This window comes from Heterodontus francisci, chromosome 9, assembly GCF_036365525.1.
Source record: "Heterodontus francisci isolate sHetFra1 chromosome 9, sHetFra1.hap1, whole genome shotgun sequence".
In the NCBI taxonomy this organism is placed as follows: Eukaryota; Metazoa; Chordata; class Chondrichthyes; order Heterodontiformes; family Heterodontidae; genus Heterodontus; species Heterodontus francisci.
Window position 1 is genome coordinate 70,539,942 of NC_090379.1, and position 26,126 is coordinate 70,566,067.

Consider the following 26,126-nt stretch of genomic DNA (forward strand, 5'->3'; position numbering starts at 1 on the left):
AGGTGCATGCTTGTAATGTGTAACTCTGTAAGTAAATGCTTATTAAAGTATGTAAAGATTGGCTCCAGTTCTATACTACAGCAACTGGTTTTCTGGACTATAACATTGTGTGTCAATTTCTCCTGCAAAAAAATAGAATGAATTATAATAGCCTAGCTGTTGAGGAGTGTATAATAAGTGATGGGGGAGAGGTGCACTATAAGATGCGGGCTTATGAGGCTGTTAAAGTGGAGGAAGAGATTTTAGGGTTGTGCATTCAAGTGATTGTTGGGAAGGGAGCTAGGTAACCATAATGAAAGATGCCAATCTGCAGTCTTCCCTAACTAGAGAACAATGTGAAGGTTTAATTATGTAAGTGTTACTGTAACAGAATAAAGAGTGAACTGCAATGAATAAAAGGGAAAGGTGCATAGTGCGCTATCCTGGCTGATGAAGACGTGGAACTTTTTGTCACACTATTCTGCAGTCCTGGGGGTGAGGGAGTTGACAGTCTGTGCCAGTGCCACCTCCTTCCAGGTAGCATGAGTGAAAATTCTGGGTGACAGCATCCACACCCGGGAATCGGCTCATCCTACATTCAGCAGTTTCCAGTACGCTTAGAAGTTTGAATCAGAGAAGTTGTGTATTTTTTTCCTTTTACTTGGAGCCACAGATAGTGTAGAAGTATAATAAAAGTATTGCTAAGACATGCAGTGAAATTATTCAAGAGTGCAGTGAAAGAGATATGTTTCACTCTTACCAAGTCTTCTGCTGAGGAATTGGTTTTTGAAGACTGCACAGAAGTTTCCAGGAAGTTCAGTTGCTTAAACCAATTTTACATCAATCTTGCACCAACTGGTATGTAAGTGAACAGAACCTGGAAATTTGTGTAGGCAGGATTTTAAACTGAATTGTGGGAGAAAGGGATCAAATTTGGGGAGATATGGTAAATCAAGGAGTAGAGGCAAGGCAAGGTATTAATGTGGGAAATGATAAATAGACTGTGACAGGAAGGGACAGAGCGTACAAATCTAAGAGTAAATCAACAGATAAGGCTAGAGGTTACAAAAATAATAAAAGGACACAACTAGAGGCTCTGTATCTGAATGCACGTAGCATTCAAAACAAAACAGATGAACTGAGAGCGCAAATAGAAATAAATAAGTATGATCTGATAGCCATTACAGAGACATGGCTGCAGGACGACATAGATTGGGACCTGAACATTGAAGGGTACATGGCATTTAGGAAGGACAGGAAGCTAAGAAAATGTGGAGGGGTAGCTCTGTTAATTAATGATGATATTAGTGCAATAGAGAGATGACTTAAGTTCAGGAGACCAGGAAGTAGAAGCAGTTTAGATAGACTTGAGAAATCATAAAGGCAAGAAGTCACTTGTGGGAGTGGTGTACAGGCCACCTAACATTAACAACACTGTAGGTCGGGGTATAAAGGAAGAAATAATGGCAGCTTGTCAGAAAGATACTGCAATAATTATGGGGGATTTTAACTTACTTATGGACTGGAAAAATCAAATGGGCAGAGGTAGCCTAGATGAGGAGTACTTAGAATGTTTTCGGGATAATTTCTTGGAACACTACCTTCTGGAGCCAACCAGATAGCAGGCTATACTAGACCTGGTATTGTGCAATGAGATAGGATTAATTACTGACCTCATAATTAAGGTGCCCCTAGACAGCAGCGATCATAATATGATTGAATTTTACGTTCAGTTTGAGGGAGAGAAGAATGGGTCCAAGACTAATATTTAAAACTTAAATAAGGGCAATTATGAGGGCATGAAAGCAGAGCTAGCTAAAGTGAACTGGCAAATCAGGTTAAGGGATAAGTCAATTGAGATGCAGTGACAGACATTTAAGCGGATATTTCAGTACACAGAATGAATACATTTCAACGAGAAAGAAAAATTCCAAGGGTGGGACCCACCATCTGTGGTTAACTAAAACAGTTAAAGATAGTATCAAAGTTAAAGAAAAAGCCTATAATTGCGCAAAGATGGGAGACAGGTCAGAAGATTGGACAGAATATAAAAAACAGCAAAGAATGACTAAAAGATTGATAAGGAAGGTAAAATTAGAGTACAAGAGCAAGCTAGCTAAAAATATAAAGACAGATAGTAAGAGTTCTATTGATTTTTTAAAAAGAAAAGAGTTAGCGAACTGAGTGTTGGTCCTATAGAAAGTGAGTCTGGGGAATTAATAATAGATAATAAGGAGATGGCAGTTGAATTGAACAGATACTTTGCATCGGTCTTCACTATTGAGGATACAAAGTAACATTCCAGTATTAGCTGTAAGTCAGGGAATGGATATGTAGAATATACACTGGATTCAGAGCAGTCCAAACCACTGCCAACACTGAAGGAATAGCCACTGCTTCCTCTTCCCCAAAGTGTATGTTTCCAATGAACTGCAACAAACTTTACAGGACAGTTATATTATAGTTTGTATTGATATGAGGCAATTTTGGCATTCCATTAAAGCTGCTGTGTAATTCAGCCGCAAAGTCATCTGTAACTGCAAACTTATGTGAAGGCAATGTTAAGAATTTGCGAAGCAGGCCACTGAATCACGTGGGAATTTTTAAATGAAGGGAAATGAAGATGTGACTGCATTTCTCCGGAAATATATCCGGTTCCCTAGCAGTCGAGTTGTGATTGATGCATCCAGCGTTCCAACCAACTAACAAGGAGCTATTTCTCATCTATCTAATCTTTCAATCTAGTAAGAGTTTCTATAGATATTTAAAAAAGAAAGGTTAACAAAGTGAACGTTGGTCCTATAGAAAATTAGCCTGGGGAATTAATGATGGATAATAAGAAGATGGCAGATGAATTGAACAGATATTTTGCATCGGTCTTCACTATTGAGGACACAAAGTAACATTCCAGTATTAGCTGTAAGTCAGGGAATGGAAGGGAGAGAGGAACTCAAGAAAATTACAATTACCAGGGAAGTGGTACTGAATAAATTGTTGGAACTGCCAGCTGACAAGTCCTTGAGTGCTGATGGACTTCATCCTAGGGTGTTAAAAGAAGTGGCTAGTGAGATAGTTGATGCGTTAGTTTTAATTATCCAAATTCCCTAGATTTGGGGAAGGTTCCATTCGCAAATTCCATTAACTCCTTTACTCAAAAAGGGAGGGAAGCAGAAAGCAGGAAACTATAGAATCCAGGACCAGCATGTTCCTATGAGGAAGAAAGACAAGTTTGGCAAGTTTCAGGAAGCTTGGATAACACGGGATATTGTGAGCCTAGTGAAAAAGAAAAAGGAAGCATTTGTAAGGGCTGGAAGGCTCGGAACAGATGAAGCACTTGGGGAATATAAAGACAGTAGGAAGGAACTTAAGCAAGGAGTTAGGAGGGCTAAAAGGGGTCATGAAAAGTCATTGGCAAACAGGATTAAGGAAAATCCCAAGGCTTTCTATACATATATAAAGAGCAAGAGGGTAACCAGGGAAAGGGTTGGCCCACTCAAGGACAGAGATGGGAATCTATGTGTGGAGCCAGAGGAAATGGGCGAGGTGCTAAATGAGTACTTTGCATCAGTATTCACCAAAGAGAAGGACTTTGTGGATGATGAGCCTAGGGAAGGGAGTGCAGATAGTCTCAGTCATCTCATTATCAAAAAGGAGGAGGTGTTGGGTGTCTTGCAAAGCATTAAGGTAGATAAGTCCCCAGGGCCTGATGGAATCTACCCTAGAATACTGAGGGAGGCAAGGGAAGAAATTGCTGGGGCCTTGACAGAAATCTTTGCATCCTCATTGACGACAGGTGAGGTCTGAGAGGACTGGAGAATAGCCAATGTTGTGCCTTTGTTTAAGAAGTGTGGCAAGGATAATCCAGGAAATTATAGGCCGGTGAGCCTTACGTCAATGGTAGGGAAACTATTAGAGAGGGTTATTCGGGACAGGATTTACCCCCATTTGGAAACAAACGAACTTATTAGCGAGAGACAGCATGGTTTTGTGAAGGGGAGGTCGTGTCTTACTAACTTGATTGAGTTTTTTGAGGAAGTGACGAAGATGATTGATGAAGGAAGGGCAGTGGATGTTATCTATATGGACTTTAGTAAAGCCTTTGACAAGGTCCCGCATGGCAGACTGGTACAAAAGGTGAAGTCACACGGGATCAGAGGTGAGCTGGCAAGATGGATACAGAACTGGCTCGGTCATAGAAGACAGAGGGTATCAGTGGATGGGTGTTTTTCTGAATGGAGGGCTGTGCCTAGTGGTGTTCCGCAGGGATCAGTGCTGGGACCTTTGCTGTTTGTAGTATATATAAATGATTTGGAGGAAAACGTAGCTGGTCTGATTAGTAAGTTTGCGGACGACATAAAGGTTGGTGGAGTTGTGGATAATGATGAGGATTGTCAGAGGATACAGCAGGATATAGATCGGTTGGAGACTTGGGCAGAGAAATGGCAGATGGAGTTTAATCCGGACAAATGTGAGGTAATGCATTTTGGAAAGTCTATTGCAGGTGGGAGGTATACTGTAAATGGCAGAACCCTTAGGAGTATTGACAGGCAGAGAGATCTGGGCGTAAAGGTCCACAGGTCACTGAAAGTGGCAATGCAGGTGGATAAGATAGTCAAGAAGGCATACGGCATGCTTGCCTTCATCGGTTGGGGCTTAGAGTATACAAATTGGCAAGTCATGTTGCAGCTGTACAGAACCTTAGTTAGGCCACGCTTAGAATATTGCGTGCAATTCTGGTCGCCACACTACCAGAAGGACGTGGAGGCTTTGGGGAGGGTACAGAGGAGGTTTACCAGGATGTTGCTTGGTCTGGAGGGCATTAGCTATGAGGAGAGGTTGGAAAAACTCGGATTGTTTTCACTGGAACGACGGAGGTGGAGGGGCGACATGATAAAGGTTTACAAAGTTATGAGCGGCATGGACAGAGTGGATAGTCAGAAGCTTTTTCCCAGGGTGGAAGAGTCAGTTACTAGGGGACATAGGTTTAAGGTGCGAGGGGCAAAGTTTAGAGGGGATGTGCGAGGCAAGTTCTTTACACAGAGGGTGGTGAGTGCCTGGAACTTGCTGCCAGGGTAGGTGGTGGAAGCAGATACGATAGCGACGTTTAAGAGACATCTTGACAAATACATGAATAGGAAGGGAATAGAGGGATATGGGCTCCGGAAGTGCAGAAGGTGTTAGTTTAGGCAGGCATCAAGATTGGCGCAGGCTTGGAGGGCCGAATGGCCTTTTCCTGTGCTGTACTGTTCTTTGTTCTATCGGCCTGTAAGCTTAACATCTGTCTTAGGAAAATGTTAGAAGCTATTTTTAAAGATGTTATAGCAGAGCATTTTAAAAAAATTCAAGGTAATCAGGCAGAGTCAACATGGTTTTGTGAAAGGGAAATCATGTTTAACCAATTTATTGGAGTTCTTTGAGGGAGTTAGATGTGCTGTGGATAAAGGGGAACCAGTGGATGTATTGTACTTATATTTCCAGAAGGCACTTGATAAGGTGCCACATCAAATGTTATTGTGGAAAATAAAAGCTTATGCTGTCGGGGGTAACATATTGGCATGCATAGAAGATTGATTAGCTAACAGGAAACAGAGAGTAGGCATAAACGGGTCATTTTCTGGTTGACAAGATGTAACGAGTTGTTTGCCATAGGGATCTGTGCTCAGGCCTCAACTTTTTACAATTTATATAAATGACTTGGATGAAGGGACCAAAGGTATGGTTGCTAAATTTGCTGATGACACAAAGATAGGTAGGAAAGTAACTTATGAAGAGGACATAAGGAGGATACAAAGAGATATAGATAGGTTAAGTGAGTGGGCAAAGACCTGGCAAATGGAGTATAATGTGGGAAAGTGTGAAGTTGTCCACTTTGGCAGGAGAATAAAAAAGAAGCATATTTTCTAAATTGTGAGAGATTGCAGAGCTCTGAGATGCAGAGGAATCTGGGTGTTCTAGTGTATGAATCGCAAAAGGTTAGTATGCAGGTACAGCACGTAATTAGGAAAGCTAATAGAATGCTATTGTTTATCGTGAGGGGAATTGTATCGAAAAGTAGGGAGGTCATACTTTAACTATACAGGGCATTGGTGAGATCACATCTGGAGTATTGTGTACAGTACTGGTCTCCTTATTTAAGGAAGGATATAAATGCGTTGGAGGCAGTACAGAGAAGGTTTACTAGACTAATACCTGGAATGGGCAGGCTGTCTTATGAGGAAAGGTTGGACAGGCTAGGAATTTCGAAGAGTAAGAGGCAGCCTGATTGAAACATATAAGATCCTGCGGCGTCTTGACAGGTTGGATGTGGAAAGGATGTTTCCCTCTAGAACTAGGGGTCACTGTTTAAAAATAAGGGGTCACCCATTTAAGACAGAGATGAGGAGAATTTTTTTCACCAGAGGGTCGTGAGTCTTTGGAATTCTCTTCCTCAAAAGGCGGTGGAAGGAGAGTCTTTGAATATTTGTAAGGTAGAGGTAGAAAGAGGTAGACCACCTCCAGGCGCGTATCCATTGTCTCTCGAGATAAGGAGGCCCAAAAGAAAAAAGAAGAGGTAGAAAGATTCTTGATAAGCAATGGGGTGGAAGGTTATCGGAGGTAGGTGGAAATGTGGAGTAATCAGTTCAGCCATGAGCTTATTTAATGGTGGAGCAGACTCGAAGGGCAGAGTGGCCTACTCCTGCTCCTAATTCGTATGTATGTTCGTATCTCCCTCTCGAGATCACCAATGGGTTCAACACTTCTAAAGCAACATCAACTCAAGTAATTTCAAAAAAAATTAAAGGCAATTGTTTTGATTAGTGCTAAAATACTTAAATTATATTTATGGAATGAATTTTATTCTGAACAGATTAGAATTTGAGAATTTTACTACGATTTTTAGAACTATACCCATTCCAAAATAAAACTACTTGCATTTATACAATGCCTCTAATCCTCTAGTATAGTAAAAATGTCCCAAATTCTTACGAACATATGCATTAGGAGCAGGAGTAGGCCACTTGAGCCTGCTCCGCCATTCAATAAGATTATGGCTGATCTGACTGTAACTTCAGTTCCACATTCCTACCTACCCCTGATAACTTTATGCCTTATTACTGGCATGTGTATATCACAAAACAGGCATCACATTTACATATATATCAGCTGATTGGTACAAATGCTATTTTCATTAAAAAAAAATCAGGATTTTCCCAGCCTTGGGCTGGCAGGCTGGACGGTGGGGGCGGGAGGTGGGGGAGAACACCAGGAAAATAGTAGGGAGTTTTGTCAGGACGGTTCCCCAATGCAGTCCCACCGCAAGGGATGTTTCGCAGCAGTAGAAATGGATGTGGAGTGGCTGCCCACTTCTGTTCAGTAGGACCTCAACTTAAATCTTTAAGGATGGTATTAGGGTAGATTCTTCAAGCCTGCTGGCATTTTGTCAATGGCAGAGCAGCACATGCATCCCCCCCTCGCCCACCCTGCTGTGTGGGGAGACTGCCAGCTTCATGGAGGTGACCTCCCTGTAGCCATTCAGAGGTCCTTTGGAGCTGGAGGCTCCATGTCCCAAAGAGGGCGCTGCGGGCAGGAAAGGCTGCTCCCATGGCACCAATTGGCCATCCGCAGGGGCCTGCGTGCTTGGCTCCTCTGATTTTTATTTTTTACTTACTTACTTCTGCACCTCAATCCTCAAGCTTCCTCAGCAGCGTCCATCTGTCCTGATGGAGCTGCCAAGGCTCTAGAGCTGCCGGCCCTCTGATTAGGCCGGACCACCATCCTTAATTGGACAGCAAGCCTGGAAGCAGCTAATTAGAATGTCACCTCCAGTAAAATTCCTGAGCCGATCCTGCTGCTGGCAAGTGTAGGCTCGGGACCCCCATTTCATCCCGACGTCAGTGTCCCAAAGCCCGTGGGAATTGCCAAAGAACAACTGGCAAGAAAGTACAAACATAATCAAAAAGTACCAAAGAGGTAGAAAAACCACACCAATTGAGAATCAGCAGCCAGAAAACAGCTACAATGAAATAAGCAACAAGGCGAAAAAGGCAAACCAATGAAATCACTCCAAATGTTTTTGGCCACTTTATTGTTTTGTCTGTAAACTGAGTTGTAAAAATAAGGGTTTATAATACAATAAACACATAAAAATGTATAATTCACAACAAAAATTTACTCATATTTACTCATCCATTTCTGGGAATAGGTTGTCCACCAATGTCTACTATAAGCCCACTGACTCCCACCTTGATTATACTTCCTCCCAGCCCACTTGCTGTAACGACTTATTCTATTCCCCCTGTTTCTCCATTTCCATCGCATCTGTTCCGACAATGCTACCTTCCACATTTGCTTTCCATTTCTGGGGTAAACTGACTCATAGGGCTAAATTTTATTCGGACACAGTGCTGCGTGGCGGCGCCCTTTGAACTCAGCGCGTCGCCCGCATTTAGCGGCTGCCACAGAGCCCCTGCGATATTATGCGCGGGAGCTCATAGGCATCACTGCACTGAGCCTCCCCCCCGATATTACATGGGGAGAGGCGGGACATTCGGTGCAGTGAGGAACCCTTTGACAGTTGTGCAGCAGGTGGTGGGGCCCTATTTTAAGCACCCCAGCACCTGGTGGCTGACAGCTTTCAAAAAAATACTTACCTGACTGCTGAAGAGTGGGGCTGCTGTCAATTTGGGAGCAAAGCAGAAAGTCCTGCAGAAATCCAACAGGTCAGGCAACATCTGTGGAGAGAGAAGCAGAGTTAACTTGTCCAAGTTCACAGACCTGAAAGTTAACTCTGCTTCTCTCTCCACAGATGCTGCATGACCTGAGTGACCCCAGCACTTTCCGCTTTGCTGCCACATATTTGCTCTGCTGTGTCCCAGTGTCCTGTGAAGTTGCAATCCTCTTCTTCCACTCAAGTGTAACATTCCTTCTTGTAGGCACGCTGCACCTGGGTGAATAATCTTAGATTTGCACATTCTAGGACGTGAGACTTAAATAGACCATAAAAGGTATTATAGAGAACACACTGACACAAATGGGAATACACGGGTGTCACAGCAATGTAAATACGTCTTTCACTAAATGTTCCTCACCAACATGTGTGTCCTTTTCTCTATGTGAATGATGTGTGCCAGCATGTAGCGCCAATGTCACATCCCTTTGCACCGTTGGCCCTTCAGGAGAGCCAACATATGTAATAACATCATTGGCATGCCACTATTACACATGAGCGTCTCCACGGATGCAGTGACATGGACATTGGCTCAGTCAGTTGCTGCCTCTAATGGTTTGCACAGGGATGCTGCAGATGTGGACTGGTGCACAGCAGGTGAGCGAGGGTGATGTGTGGCTTGCAGAGCTCATGTCGGTTCCTATGGAGCAGACAGCCTTTGTCTGATAAGCCACTTCCGTACGTCCCTAGCTCACTGCTAGTCCTGCGTGCAGAGCCTAGGTGCCATCTGCCCTCCCATGCGTCTTTCATGTTTTAGGTCCTCAGTGTCCTCATAGTCCGAGGAGGAATCCTGTTGACATCTCTCCTCATCATGCCAGGCCTGGCCCCTATTGGGTGCATAGTTGTGCAGAACAGAAAGAAAGGAGCTGGCCTTTTCGGCCAGTAGTACAGGGCATCACCCTATCCATACAGGCATTGGAGACACTCTTGCAACATGGCGATCTCCTGCTCAATGATGGCTCATGTAGCTCAGTGGCTTGCATTGTATCTCTCCTCTGCAGCAGTGGTGGAGTCTCTCACCTTTGTCGGGAGCCATGTCTGCAAAGGATAGGCATTATCTCCAAGAAGCCACCCCAGCCAGTTCAGTGAACAGTGGTGGCAGCCAGGACTGGCGCAAGACCCAGGTGTCATGGCAACTGCCTGAGAAGCGGTCACACATTTGCAGCAAGCATCTGCGGTGTTCACATACCAGCTTCACCTAGATTGAGAGGGCTCCTTTAATGCTGATGTCTGCAGGAGGTAGCCTGGCAGTAGGCCTGATGGCCACATGAGTGCAGTCTATGAACATTATAACCTATGGTTCTCCGGCAATGGTGCCAAAACCAATGGCCCTCTGGGCCTGGCTGTGAGAGTCCGTCCTGAAACGGACATCCTCATTGGCCCTCCAGAGCAGGGCATTGGTGACCTCCCTGATGCAGCGGTGCACTGCTGACTGTGTGACCCCACAAAGGTCTCTGTTGGGCCCCTAAAAAGCTGCAGAGGTGTCAGGCTTGAGAACCGCTGCCACTATGAGGAACAAAGACATGGGATGTCCACCGGAGCCCATGGGCTGCAGGTCATCCCTGAGCAGGGCACAGAGATGTGTCACCATCCTCTCTATACGCCATCTCCTCTGACACTGGTGCTCTGACATCCGATGTCATGTGGGACTTGTAGATACACAGCATCCGTAATGGCGGGCTCCCCTTGGGGGCTGCTGCTCACAACCGGGGGCCTCTAAGTGGATCGCACCTGCCTGTTGATTTTGCCTCATGTGCAGAGGATCACACAATGTAGGATGAGCCATACCTATTTCCATGTAATAAATAAAGTTGAACCCTTCGTGTACTCGAAGGTTCCTAACAGGGCATAGATTGGTGTTGACGGGTACATCAGCTGCTTTCCTGGATCAACTATGTGACGTGCCATGGCATTGCCCATCTTGGCCAACACTCAGAGTGGCACAACATGACCACATCAAGGTCCTACCAGCTGAATTGATTGCCCCCATCATCCATAAAACCTTAATGCTCCTGTCCTTTCTAGCCTAGTGTGCCATTGCCCCCTCACAAACACAGAGCATACACTGTTAACGGAGGGATGGTACACGGTACATCCCTTCATGCCAGCACAGCTTTCCCTCCAGTAATCCCAGACCCCCTCACTTTCAGAATGCAAAGTTAGACTCCTGTGTATCCCCCTCCCTCCTCCCTTCCAGAACGCAGAGTTAGTCCCCTGCGTATCCGCCTCCCTCTCCCTTTAAGAATGCAGAGTTAGACCCCTGTGTATCCCTCCTCCCTTCCGTAATGCAGAGTGAGGACTCGCCGGCTTTTCAGATCGTGAACAGGACGGCACGTGACGGCTGCCCGTTCAACGAAAAATCCGGCAGTGTCGGTGGAGAGGCAGCGGGCTGCAGAACCAGCATAGATAAGTAATCATTGCCATATGTTGATTGTGGTGCCGCCGCCACGCGGCAGGGGGCCACACTGAGGTCCCGCCGCCGCCGGTAAAATGCAGCGGGCCCTTCTCGACATTGTGGGTCGAGGCGGGCCTCATCCCCGCAACATTTTACCGGACCCTGCACCGCGACCCGCAGCGTCGAGGGGCCGGTAAAATTCAGCCCATAGTCATTTTTTTTAATGTTCAAAGTACCCTGCAACACTTCTGGCAGACTGTTCCACTTTCGCTCTTTGGAAGCAGATTGTGCAGAGTTCCAATTGTGCTGTTTCAGGCTCCTGCCTGATATCAGAAGATCTTGAACAACAGGGCGGCACAGTGGCGCAGTGGTTAGCACTGCAGCCTCACAGCTCCAGGGACCCGGGTTCAATTCTGGGTACTACCTGTGTGGAGTTTGCAAGTTCTCCCTGTGTCTGCGTGGGTTTCCTCCGGGTGCTCCGGTTTCCTCCCACAAGCCAAAAGACTTGCAGGTTGGTAGGTAAATTGACCATTATAAATTGTCACTAGTATAGGTAGGTGGTAGGGAAATATAGGGACAGGTGGGGATGTTTGGTAGGAATATGGGATTGGTGTTCTTTCTTTCTTTCTTTCTTTTGGGCCTCCTTATCTCGAGAGACAATGGATACGCGCCTGGAGGTGGTCAGTGGTTTGTGAAGCAGCGCCTGGAGTGGCTATAAAGGCCAATTCTGGAGTGACAGGCTCTTCCACAGGTGCTGCAGAGAAATTTGTTTGTTGGGGCTGTTGCACAGTTGGCTCTCCCCTTGCGCCTCTGTCTTTTTTCCTGCCAACTACTAAGTCTCTTCGACTCGCCACAATTTAGCCCTGTCTTTATGGCTGCCCGCCAGCTCTGGCGAATGCTGGCAACTGACTCCCACGACTTGTGATCAATGTCACACGATTTCATGTCGCGTTTGCAGACGTCTTTATAACGGAGACATGGACGGCCGGTGGGTCTGATACCAGTGGCGAGCTCGCTGTACAATGTGTCTTTGGGGATCCTGCCATCTTCCATGCGGCTCACATGGCCAAGCCATCTCAAGCGCCGCTGACTCAGTAGTGTGTATAAGCTGGGGGTGTTGGCCGCTTCAAGGACTTCTGTGTTGGAGATATAGTCCTGCCACCTGATGCCAAGTATTCTCCGAAGGCAGCGAAGATGGAATGAATTGAGACGTCGCTCTTGGCTGGCATACGTTGTCCAGGCCTCGCTGCCGTAGAGCAAGGTACTGAGGACACAGGCCTGATACACTCGGACTTTTGTGTTCCGTGTCAGTGCGCCATTTTCCCACACTCTCTTGGCCAGTCTGGACATAGCAGTGGAAGCCTTACCCATGCGCTTGTTGATTTCTGCATCTAGAGACAGGTTACTGGTGATAGTTGAGCCTAGGTAGGTGAACTCTTGAACCACTTCCAGAGCGTGGTCGCCAATATTGATGGATGGAGCATTTCTGACATCCTGCCCCATGATGTTCGTTTTCTTGAGGCTGATGGTTAGGCCAAATTCATTGCAGGCAGACGCAAACCTGTCGATGAGACTCTGCAGGCATTCTTCAGTGTGAGATGTTAAAGCAGCATCGTCAGCAAAGAGGAGTTCTCTGATGAGGACTTTCCGTACTTTGGACTTCGCTCTTAGACGGGCAAGGTTGAACAACCTGCCCCCTGATCTTGTGTGGAGGAAAATTCCTTCTTCAGAGGATTTGAACGCATGTGAAAGCAGCAGGGAGAAGAAAATCCCAAAAAGTGTGGGTGCGAGAACACAGCCCTGTTTCACACCACTCAGGATAGGAAAGGGCTCTGATGAGGAGCCACCATGTTGAATTGTGCCTTTCATATTGTCATGGAATGAGGTGATGATACTTAGTAGCTTTGGTGGACATCCGATCTTTTCTAGTAGTCTGAAGAGACCACGTCTGCTGACGAGGTCAAAGGCTTTGGTGAGATCAATGAAAGCAATGTAGAGGGGCATCTGTTGTTCACGGCATTTCTCCTGTAGCTGACGAAGGGAGAACAGCATGTCAATAGTCGATCTCTCTGCACGAAAGCCACACTGTGCCTCAGGGTAGACGCGCTCGATTAGTATAAATGGGTGGTTGATGGTCGGCACAGACTCGGTGGGCCGAAGGGCCTGTTTCAGTGCTGTATCTCTAATCTAATCTAAACATCTTCAACAGGCATGTAACAACCCAGGAATTTTTTTTTTAAATAATATGTTTAGCAACAAGTTGGATATTCACATAATGTACTGGGACATGCTCTGCGTAATCCCCACCCCATCACTTTTTCAATTCTGGAACAGGTCTGACAACATTAAGACGCAATGTAACGATAATTAGGATCATCCATGAATTTATTTGCAGACAAAATAAAGAATGAACTTTTGAACTCTGATATAACTTTTACAGGAAACCTAATCTGAGTAACAATATGGTTAATAGGAAATTTTTTGTGGCACTAAACAGTTAAATAATTTACTTTGAGGTCTATTGAGATAAGCATTGGTTAAAAAGCATGAACCATTAATGCTGGAAATCTGAACTTTAAAAATACCTGGAAAATTCTGAATATACACATTTTATATTTGAAAAATTAACATTTCCTTTCTCTTTACAACTGCTAACAGACGGGCTGTGAATTTCTAGCATCTATATAGTCTCTCTGCTGCTTCCCCACCCTCACCTCTAATCAATTCATTACCAAAATATGGGTCATCCATTCAGTTAGCTCTGCAGCTTCCCTCCAGTCCCCTTGTCTTAGCCACACACTCTCTAGTCTCCTCTAACTCTATCCCTTAACCCAAGTCTCTTTCAACTTTCTCCCATCTGCTAGCATGTCCCTTCCAAACTCAAATATGAGACCCACCTCCTACTCCCTTGATTCCATTCCCACTAAACTCCTGACCACCCAACTTCTCTTCTTAGCCCCCTTTCTAGTTCTCAAGCATCATTCCCCTCCCTTTCAAAACAGCTGACACTCTCTTCTAAAAAAAACCTATGACAGTCCTTGCAAACTGCCAACCCATCTCTAGCCTCCTTTTCCTCTGAGATCCTTGAATGAGTTGTCGCTTCCCTAGACCACACCCTCTGTCACACAACTTTCTGTCTGAGTCCCTCCAATCCATGGCCTCATTTCTCCCCATCTCTGTAATCTCCTCCAGCCCTATAACCCCTTCCCCCTGAACTTTGTTTCTCTAACTCCAGCATCTTGTACATCCCTCTTCCCTTTTTTCCACAATTGTCAGCCATGCCTTCAGCCACCTCGGCCCCATTCTCCGGAATTCCCTCTCTACTTCATGTTCTTCCTTAAAACTTACTTTCTTGACCAACCTTTTAGATCTTCTCTGTACCAATTTTCCTCATACCTCAGTTGAGGGTTTTTTCTACATTGAAGATGATAAATAAATACAAGTGTAATACATAATAAATAATATTGTAACTATGACATCGTTACAGTGCAGAAGGAGGTCATTTGGCCCATCGTGTCTGCACTGGCTCCCTGAAAAAGCAATTCACTTAGTGCTACTCCCCTGCCTTCTCACCATAACCCTGCACATTCTTCCTTTTCAGATAACAGTCTCACAGTTTATGCTATACGCAACCAGCCTTGTTGCTCTCATCAATTTCTCTTCCAGCCTCAGTGGCTGGAATTTTACAGTTGGCGGACGGGAGCCGGACTCCGACGTAAATGTCAGTGACGACCCGCTTCTGCCCAGCCTGGGGATCCGTCCCATATTTTATGGATCCCCAGGCTTTAATTGTCCCGAGGTGGGACTTCCACCCACTTGAGGGAGGAGGTCCCACCTCAGTGAGCTGCCGTCCAATCAGCGGGCCGGCAGCTCTTAATCTCAGCAGCGCCACCGGGAGCGGTGGCCACTGCTGGGACTGCAGCCCAGCTGACGCCATGGACCAGAGAGAGTGGGTAAGTTTGGGTTGCCTCACCAGGGGGATCGGTCGTGCCCTGGTGAGGCTAGGGTGGTCATTTGGGGGGACGGGAGCCTTGGATCCCGGGGGTGGGTTGGGAGGTGGGGGCGGCCTACAATCGGGCACCCTGTGCCCAACTGCCATGCCCCCCCCCCCGGGCGCAGAAAGGCCAGCAGCTATCACTGGGTGGCCTTTCACATCCCCAGCACACCCGCTTGCCACAGGTAAAATACCCATGGAGGCGGGCGAGGGCCCTTGAGTGGCCGTTAAGTGGCCACTTAAGGGTCTTGATTGGCCTCGGGCGGGCGGGCCGTTTCCCACCCCCCACCCCCGCCTGACCACCATAAACCTGTCCGGAGGCAGAATCGGGGCGGGTAGGCCTCCTGGAGCCTGCCACTCAATTTTACGCCGCCCCATGCCACCATCTGACCCGCTGGGGCGGCGTAAAATTCTGGCCAATGTCTCTGAGAGGCTGCAGGGCATACTGAGGGGGGAGGGCAAGCAGCCAGTTGTCGTGGTACATATCGGTGCCAATGACATAGATAAAAAAAGGGATGAGATTCTACAAGCTGAATATAGGGAGTTAGGATGTAAATTAAAAAGTAGGACCTCAAAGGTAGTAATCCCAGGATTACTACCAGTGCCACGTGCTAGTGAGAGCAGAAATAGCAGGATATATCAGATGAATACATGGCTGGAGAAATGATGTTGGAGGGAGGAATTCAGATTCCTGGGACGTTGGGACCAGATCTGGGGAAGGTGGGACCAGTACAAGCTGGACGGGTTGCATCTGGGCAGGACCGGGACCAATTTCCTCACGGGGGGGAGGCGGGGGGGAAGGGGACGGTGTTTGCTAGTACTGTTGGGGAGGGTTTAAACTAGAATGGCAGGGGGATGGGAATCTGAGCAGGGAGACTGAGGAGGGTGAAACAAGGATAGAAATTAAAGACAGAAAGGTAATAAGCAAAAGTGGAAGGCAGAGAAAACAAGGGCGAGAAACAAATGGAGCCATAGTGCAAAATAAAGCTCAGGTGATTAACAATGTTAAAAAGACAAGTCTAAAGGCATTGTGTCTTAATGCGCGGAGCATTCACAATAAGGTAGATGAGTTAACAACGCAAATAGATATAAACGGTTATGATATAGTTGTGATTACGAAGACATGGCTGTAGGGTGACCAAGCATGGGAACAGAACATCCAGGGGTATTCAATATTTAGGAAGGACAGGCAAAAAGGGAAAGGAGGTCGAGTAGTGTTGTTAATAAAGGAGGAAATCAATGCAATAGCGAGGAAGGATATTGGCTCGGAAAATCATGATGTAGAACCTGTATGGGTGGAGCTAAGAAACACCAAGGGGTAGAAAACGTTGGTGGGTGGTGTCTGTAGGCTCCAAAACAGTAGTGAAAATGTAAGGGATGGCATTAAACAGGAAAATAGAGTCGCATGCAACAACAGTACAACTGTAATCATGGGTGAATTTAATCTACATATAGATTGGTCAAACCAAATTAGCAATAATACTGTGGAGGAAGATTTCCTGGAGTGTGTACGTGATGTTTTTTTAGACTAATACATTGTGGAACCAACTAGAGAGCAGGCTATCCTAGACTGGGCAATGAGAAAGGATTGATTGACGATCTTGTTGTGTGGGGTCCCTTGGGGAGGAGCAACCATAGCATGATAGAATTCTTCATTAAGATGGAGAGTGAAGTAGTTGAATCCAAAACTAGGATCCTGAAGCTAAATAAAGGAAACTATGAAGGTATGAGTCGCGAGTTGGTTATGGTAGATTGGGGAACTTTACTAAAAGGGTTGACGGTGGCTAGGCAATGGATAATATTTAAAGAACGTGTGCATGAATTACAACAATTATTCATTCCTGTCTGGCGCAAAAATAAAACCAGAAAGGTGGCTCAACCGTGGCTTACAAAAGAAATTAGGGATATTATTAGATCCAAAGAGGAGGCATATAAAATTGTTAGAAAAAACAGCAAGTCTGAGGACTGGGAGCAGTTTAGAGTTCAGCAAAGGAGGACAAAAAGGTTGATTAAGCGGGGAAAAATAGAGTATAAGAGTAAACCTGCGGGGAAAATAAAAACTGACAGTAAAAGCTTCTATAAATATATGAAGAGAAAAAGATTAGTGAAGATAGATGTAGGTCCCTTACAGTCAGAAATGGGGAAATTATAATGGGGAACAAAGAAATGGCAGAACAATTAAACACATACTTTGGTTCTGTCTTCACAAAGGAGGACACAAATAACCTCCCAGAAATGTTAGGGAACCAAGGGTCTAATGAGAGTGAAGAACTGAAGGAAATCAGTATTAGTAAAAATATAGTGCTAGGGAAATTAATGGGGTTAAAGGCTGACAAATCCCCAGGCCCTGATAATCTACATCCCAGAGGACGAAAGGAAGTGGCCCTGGAAATAGTGGATGCATTGGTGGTCATCTTCCAAAATTCTATAGACTCTGGAGCAGTTCCTACAGATTGGAGGGTGGCAAATGTAACCCCACTATTTAAAAAAGGAATTAGAGAAAAAACAGGGAACTACAGACCAGTTAGCCTTACATTAGTAGTGGGGAAAATGCTAGAGTCAATTATACAGGTTGTGATAGCAGAACGCCTGGAAAACATAAATGGGATTGGACAAAGTCAGCATGGGTTTACAAAAGAGAAATTATGCCGAACAGATCGACTGGAGTTTTTTGAGGATGTATCGAGTATAATAGATAAGGGAGAACCAGTGGATGTGGTGTATTTGGATTTTCAGAAGGCTTTTGATAAGGTCCCACATAAAAGGTTAGAGTGCAAAATTAAAGCACATGGGATTGGGGGTAATATACTGGCATTGATTGCGAATTGATTGACAGACAGGAAACAGAGAGTAGGAATAAACGGGTCTTTTTCCAGGTGGCAGGCAGTGACTAGTGGGGTACTGCAGAGATCAGTTCTTGGGCCCCAGGTATTCACAATATATAATTAATGACTATGTGAAGGAACTAAATGGGACATTTCCAAGTTTGCAGATGACACAAAGGTGGGGGGGAATGTGAGCTGTGAGGAGGATGCAAAGAGGCTACAATGTGATTTGGACAAGTTGGATGAGTGAGCAAATGCATGGCAGATGCAGTATAATGTGAATAAATGTGAGGTTATCCACTTTGGTTGTAAAAACAGAAAGGCAGATTATTTTCTGAATGGTGATAGATCGGGAAAGGGGGAGGTGTAACGAGACCTGGGTGTCATTGTACACCAGTCACTGAAAGCAAGCATTCAGGTGCAGCAAGCAATTAGGAAGGCGAATGGTATGTTGGCCTTCATTGCAAGAGGATTTGAGTACAGGAGCAAGGATGTCTTACTGCAGTTATATAGGGCCTTGGTGAGACCACATCTGGAGTATTGTGTGCAGTTTTCGTCTCCTTATCTGGAGAAGGATGTTCTTGACATGGAGGGAGTGCAAAGAAGATTTACTAGGCTGATTCCTGGGATGGCAGGATTGACATATGAGGAGAGATTGGGTCGACCAGGCCTATATTCATTAGAGTTTAGAAGAATGCAAGGGGATCTCATAGAAACCTATAACATTCTAACAGGACTAGACAGGCTAGATGCAGGGAGGAGGTGGCTTGGGAGTCCTGAACCAGGGGTCATAGTGTCAGGATACGGGGTATGCCATTTAGAACCGAGATGAGGAGAAATTTCTGCACCCAGCGGGTGGTGAACCTGTGGACTTCTCTACCACAGAAGGCAGTGGAGGCGAAGTCATTAAATATATTCAAAAAGGAGATCGATATATTTCTTAATGCCAAAAGGATCAAGGGATATGGGGAGAAAGCGGGAACAGGGTACTGAAGGAGACGATCAGCCATGATCTTTTTTGAATGGCGGAGCAGGCTCGAAGGGCCGAATGGCCTACTCCTGCTCCTATTTTCCATGTTTCAATGTTTCTAGGAACACCTGAGCTTCTATTCTTGACTCTAGAAATCCTTCCTTTTCCATCCTTAGCCCAAGGACTGCCTGCTTACCCTCTTTGCCTCAGAACCACCTGCATTCTTGTTCATGGCCCCAGGCAACTTGTGGTTCTTTCATCAGTCTGAGGAGTATCTATGTGCCTAACCTTGATCCCAGGAGGTCTCATGGTGGCTCCCCTGCCACTCAGTGACGGGAGCCAAATTTAAATGTGCAAATTAATTTAAATCAAGGAATTAATTACCTTCTCACCTCAGCCTTCCATCCCGCTGCAATATTGGTGCCAGTGGCCGGCACTCCCGCATCTTCCCCGGATGGGGAGCTGAGGCAGAACACTGGTGGGGAGGGGGGAGGAGGTAAGTTTCTCAGTGTGGGGGGGGGGGAGGGCGGTGGGGAGCGGGGTCAAATTAATATCATTGGTTTAGGGGATGGTGGTTAGGATTAGAGTTTAAAGTTTATGTACTTGGGGGGGGAAGTCAGGTGGGCAGGGGGAGTGTTTTGGGGGCAAAGGGCAAATAATGAATACTATGGTTTCTTGGGGGTAGGAGGGGGCGATTTAAATTCTTTCATTAAGCTTACCTTTAAATATTCAAATTGAAAGCTAGGGCTCAAAGCCCTTTAAAAATGGTGTCACTGCCTGCACAAAGGCAGCTGATGCCATAGCCGGGGATGGTCTGCACACCCCCTCCCTGTCATCGGGAGGGGGAGGCGTTGCATCCCAGCCATTTAAATGAGCCACCGCATTCAATATCACTGCGGCTCCGCAATGTGCGGACCGCCATCATTTAAGCGGCGGACCTATAAATTTCAGCCCCCCAGTCTTTCCTGCTTCCAGCTGAAAAAAAATGAGCCACTGACACCATTCCATCTCTGTTTCAAATCTGACCTTGGATCCCATTCCATAACTGCTTCAATTCCTATTTGACCAACTGCTCCATTCCCTGGCTCATATTGCATTTGCCATCCACCTGCTCTTCCCCTCCCTGTGCTTCATTCATCACTTGACTGTTCCAGTCCTTGATCTGCATCCCAAACTAAACTGTGAACAACAGATCTACCAGTTGTTAAAAAATTCTATAGTTTAATTTCTTTAATTTGTCTTAATAATTATAATTAGTATTTCATTAGAATGATTAATCTACATAATACTATATTTGTTAAAACCATATGACAGAACAGAATAATGCAATAAATACAACATGCTGGAAATACACATCTAGCCCATCAGCATCTGAATAAAAGAGATATTTAAACATTTTGGATGGGACCCGTCATCAGATATGATCAAGGAAGACAATTCCATTTATTGGACTAATCAGAACAAAAGAGAAGAGAAGAACAGGTGAAAGTCAAGTATACAGATTTTTGTTACAAAGAGGCAGCTAATGAGTTTATAGTTTGCAAAAAGAGTTTTACAAAAAGATGTAAAGAGCTGCAAAATGCTGAATAATGTATGAGGTCATTTCAAAAAACAAAATGCATGCTATATGGTTCAAAAATGGAAGGGGTATGGTGGATTATGAATGAGGAATCTGGCAGAGAAAACAGAAAGACAGCTAAGGTCCACTGTTGCTAAGGTCAATGTTAAAGGCAGAAAGTGCTGGAAATACTCAGCAGGTCTGGCAGCATCTGTGGAGAGAGAAGCAGAGTTAACGTTTCAGGCCAGTGACCTTCCATCAGAACTGGCAAAGGTTAGAAATGTGATAGGTTTTAAGCAAATAAAGTGGGATGGGGGAAAAGAGAACAAAAAAGAAGGTTTGTGATAGGACAGAGAGCTGGAGAGATTAACTGACAAGGAGGTCATGGGCCAAAGGCAAAGAGAGTGTGTTAATGGTGTGGTGAAAGACAAAGCAATAGTGTGGAGGGAGTGTTAATGACAGAACAATGAGCAGCCTGTCACTGTTCTGGGAGGGAGGGGAAGGGATGAGGGAAGAATTGCGGGAAATGGGTCAGACACGGTTGAGGGCCTGTCAACCACAGTGGGGGGCATCCTCAGTTGAGGAAGGTTGCATCATCAGAGCAGATGCATCGGAGATAGAGAAATTTGGAGAATGGAGTGGAGTCCTCACAGGAAGTAAGGTGTGAGGAAATGTAGTCTTTCAATTTAATATACTGTATTCACTGCTCACAATGCAGTCTCCTCTACACTGGGGAGCCCAAGTGCAGATTGGGTGAATGTTTTGCGGAACACCTCCGCCCGAGCTTCCGGTTGCTTGCCATTTCAACACATCCTGCTGCTCTCATGCCCAGATCTCTGTCCTGGGCTTGCTGAAGTGTTCCAGTGAACATCAACACAAGCTCGAGGAACAGCATCTCATTTTACGATTTGGCATGCCACAGCCTACCAGACTGAACATTGAGTTCAATAATTTCAGAGCATGATTGGCCCTTTTATATATATATTTTTTGTTTTTACCATGTGTTTGCCTACTGTTTTTTTCATGTTTGTGCTTTTGGCTAGGGCTGCTCATTATTCCGTCATTAACTCTCCCTCTGCACTCTTGCTTTGTCTTTCACCGCACCATTAACACACTCTCTTTGCCTTTGCCCCATGACATCCTTGCCAGTTAATCTCTCCGGCCCTCTGTCCTATCACAAACCTTCCTTTTTGTTCTCTTTTCCCCAACCCCCACTTTATTTGCTTAAAACCTATCACATTTCTAATCTTTGCCAGTTCTGATGAAAAATCACTGGCCTGAAACATTAACTCTGCTTCTTTCTCCACCGATGCTGCCAGACCTGCTGAGTATTTCCAGCACTTTCTGTTTTTATCTTAGATTTCCAGCATTCACACATTTAAGGCGTTGGGTTGCAGCCTACATAGGAGGAAAATTATACTGTTCCTGCAGTTTTCATTCAATCGATTGGTAGGAAGCTAAAGTCAAAAGGGTTGGAGTGCGAAAGGAGGGGAAATAGAAGTGGTGAGCCCCACAGAGATCAGAATTATGTTTGTGGACAAAACAGAATTGCTTCCCCAAAGCAGAGTTCCTCTAGTATTGCTACATTTTTGCAAAATGCAAGATCTTTGTTTACAACGTTAACATGTTTATTTATGAACAATTATTGATTTCAAACATGTACCCTGCAAGTTTAACCATGAGAAGTGTATTCACAAGTAATTCCCCACTTCTACTTTTTTAAGTTGAGCTACAGAAACATATTATTTTATAGAAATAGTGACTCCTTAAAATCAGTGTTGCTTGTAAAGAATTTGTATTTAGTTAACTTTCCTAAGAGATAAGAATTGGGTATTTTTAAAAAATAATTTGCATATCTTCAGTAATGCACTCGATTTTAAATGAAACCTTCAGGTGAAATTTACTTTCTGTCAAGAAATCAAACTTTTCATCAACAGAAAACATACACACATGCAAAAATGCTCAGGTCTTAAGAATAAACATGTGTGAAGTATCAATGTTAGACTGAATGAAAGCAGCACTCCTACATTTGTGGAAATGGGAAACATGCTGAAGGTCGATGTTAGAGAAACAGATATTGCAAGGTCGGGTTTTCCTTTTAAACATTCAAAGATATCAAAGCTGTAGATACTGTTTTGGTTCTTCATATGCCATCAATATGATGTAAAAACTAAAAGTGAGAATAATTTCATGTGAAAAAGCAATTAAAATAAATATTTATCTAAAAGTGGATTAAATGCTGCTAGCTTTTATTACTTTTTTTTTAGAATTATTTGGATTTAATTACAAAGGAAAATTTAAATGTAGACTGAAAGAGATTACTTTATAATATCCACTGTTTGAAAATATCAAAAATTTGTGTGACTATTTATCAACAAGAATACTGAAAAACACATTGGAAATCCACAATGAATCCAATTGTAACATCTCACATTGACTTTTCAAGATGATTTTTTTTTCAATATTTATTATAATATTGAACTCACTTTTCCTACACTTCACTGGAAACTCCTCCACATTTATTTTATAATTGTTTAAAGGCTAAATCACAAGTTTGTTTATGGCAATTATACTTCAATACCACTTTACAAGAGCATTTAACTATGTAACTTTTACTGACAAACTGTATGGATAAATGTAAATACTAATGCAGAAGCACATTTTGTTTATTCTCTAAGGCACTCAATTCACAGCTGAATAATCTAAAACATCCAAAAACATTGGATTACTTTACGTCACCCTTATTATGCCTCAGCTAGGATTGCCTCTCGTGTTATATATATATTTCTTGAATTGATTGAATGGACACAGATGTCGCTCATATGTACAAACATGTGAAGTATATAATCTGCCTATGTTTGCAAGGAGGAGAGAAATAAGTTGCGTAGCAAGTAACTTTGCACAACAAATGCCAAACTGATGAAAATTAAATTCACTGTTAGGAGAATTTTTTTTTTTAAATGCACTGTTAAAGAATACTTGAGGAAGGGACGGGAAGGGAAGAGGCGAGGAAAGGGAGGGGGGAGTGGAGAGGGAGGAGGGGGTGGTGGGGAAGGGGAGGAGGGGGGAGGGGGAAGAGGAGGAGGAAGGGGAGGGAGAGGGGAGAGATGGGGAGGAGGGGAGGGGAAGTGGGGAAGATAAGGGGGAAGGTGGACGGGAAGGGCAGGAGGGGGAGGACAGGTGGAGACCGTGGAAAGGAAGAGTGGGGAAGAGGAAGGAAGGGGAAAGAGGGGGAGGGGATGGAGTGGAAAGGGGGAGGAGGGGAGGGGAAGGGGAGGAGGGGGAAGGGGAGAGAGGGATGGGGAGAAGGGGGAAGGTGGAGGTGTAAGAGGAGGAGGGGAAGCGAAGGGGCAGGGGAGGGGGAAGCGGTGGAGGGGTAAGGGGAGGATGTGGAGGAGGAGGAGGGGAAAACTCACCACAGTGTTTTTTTCTCTTTCAGTTGTGTCGATACTGTAGAAGGAGATTTCGAATGCTTGGGCTGTTTCAGCACCTCTGACTGCATCAGATTTTAGACACTGACTTCTCATTCTGTGAAGTGTTCATGAGCATCTCCCTGGCAAATAACTGGGAAGTAGGAGGGCGAGGGTGGGGATGAAGGGGTCGGGAGGAAGGGGAGGGCAGGAGGGGAGAGGGATGGAGGGGGAGGGTAGGGAATTTGGGCGAGGGGAGGAGGGAAGGAGGGAGAGGGCATAGAATGAGGGGGAGGGGAGGGGTGCAGGGGGTGGGAGGGGGTGGGGGAGGAGGGGAAGAGGAAGGTGAGGAGGAGGGGCAGAGGAGGGGGAGAGGTGGAAGGAGAGGCAAGGAAGCAAAAAGAGAGGGGGAAGAGGAGGGGAGGGAAGAGCAGAGGGCTGGGGAGAGAGTGGGGGGGGGAAGGAGGGGCTTGGAGGAGGAGAGCAAGTGGAAGGCAGAGGGGAGGAGGGGGAAATCATGGAGAAGGAGGGGAGAAAAGAGAGGGGAGGGAGATGAGGAGGGGAAGGGAGGAGGATGGGGTAGGGAGGGGGAGGAGGATGGGTGGAGTACGGGATGGAGGGACGGTGAGGGGGAGGGGAGGGGCAGGAGGAGGAGGGGATGAGGAAGGAGGGGGGTGATTATATCAGCTCTGCAACACCTACTGAATTTGTGAAGTGCCCTTTTACTGCAGCAGTAATGTCATCACATACAGCCAGTAAGCCTGCTTCATTTGCATACTAGAAAAAGGGGGAAACCCTCAATCCATTGAATAATCTTCAAAGTGAATAACAATTATTCCCGTCTGTGACACTACATTACTATGTTTAATTCCAATTAAGCGATAATAAGAACAATAAAATCATATCTTCAAACTTTGCCTTTGTCGCTAAGCTCAGGATTGCCATAAATCAAAAAACATAAGAAAGGTCAGGGAACTGGGATAGGCCATTCAGCCCAATGAAGCTCAGCATGCGTGCTTACATTGCAGTTCAGTTACTAGTTTTGAGTGCAGATCAAAGCAAAAGGGTCAGTATCACTCAGGAGTCAGGTCAGAGATCTGAGTCCAGAGGTCATGAAAACTAGACCACCTCCATTACTCTAGCCCAGTGCAAAGTCATATTTTAGAAGTGTTCAGGGAGTCCATTGGATCTCAATCAAAATCACAAAAACATATTATCTGATTATTATCACATTGCTGTTTATGGGAGCTTGCTGTTTCAATTTGGCAGGTGCTTTTGCTACATTGCAACAGTGACTGCATTGCATAAGTATTTCATTGGCTTTAAAGTGCATTGATGTGTTCTGAGGCTGCAAAAAGCATTATCTAAATGCAAGCCCTTTTTTTCTTTAGGAACTGTATAAAAGCAATTTTGTCTTTCTCTAATGCTATATGAGAAGCAACTGTGCTCTCATAATATTAAAAGAATAGCCACTTCAGTGGAGCTCTGCTCCACATGTGAAGAGCTTAATTGTTGGTGTAGTTGTCAATATATCTTTTGTTACGACCAGATGAGAAAGGTGTCTAGGGGTCCCTTTTAGCCTTCACCTGGTCTTATTGTAACACAGTTTTGTTTTAAACACACTGTGTTTTGAGCTCCCCCTTGGTGAATCCTTGTTCGTCGCTTTCCAATTATAAGGCAAAGAAATGAGCAGAAACAGGCTTCCTTAGGTTTAAAGAAGAAAAGTGAAATTTATTAAAACTTAAACTAAAAACACTAAACACTAAAAACTAAACAAGGTTAACGCCTATAGATACATGCTGTGCCCCACATTAGCATGCATACGCAATACGCACATGCAAATAGAGGCAGAAAAGAGCAGAAGAAAAAATAAAGTAGAGAGGCTTGAGGCAATCTCTGGCAGGGGTTTTGTTACTGTGCTTCGAGCTCGCTGTAATCTTTGCTTATGGGTAGATCTTGCTTTTCATTGGGCCCAGTATTCTTCTTAACCCTTGTTTACTGTAGAAGACTTTTCTTTCTTGTGGTTCATATGTCTTCAATGGTTTCCGAAGCTGGTGAGAGAAATGAGAGCAGACAGGAGAAAGGTTTTTTCCAGTCCAGGAGAAAACAACTTTCTGAGTTTTAAAGCACCGCAGCCTCACAGCTCCAGGGACCCGGGTTCGATTCCGGGTACTGCCTGTGTGGAGTTTGCAAGTTCTCCCTGTGTCTGCGTGGGTTTCCTCCGGGTGCTCCGGTTTCCTCCCACAAGCCAAAAAGACTTGCAGGTTGATAGGTAAATTGGCCATTTA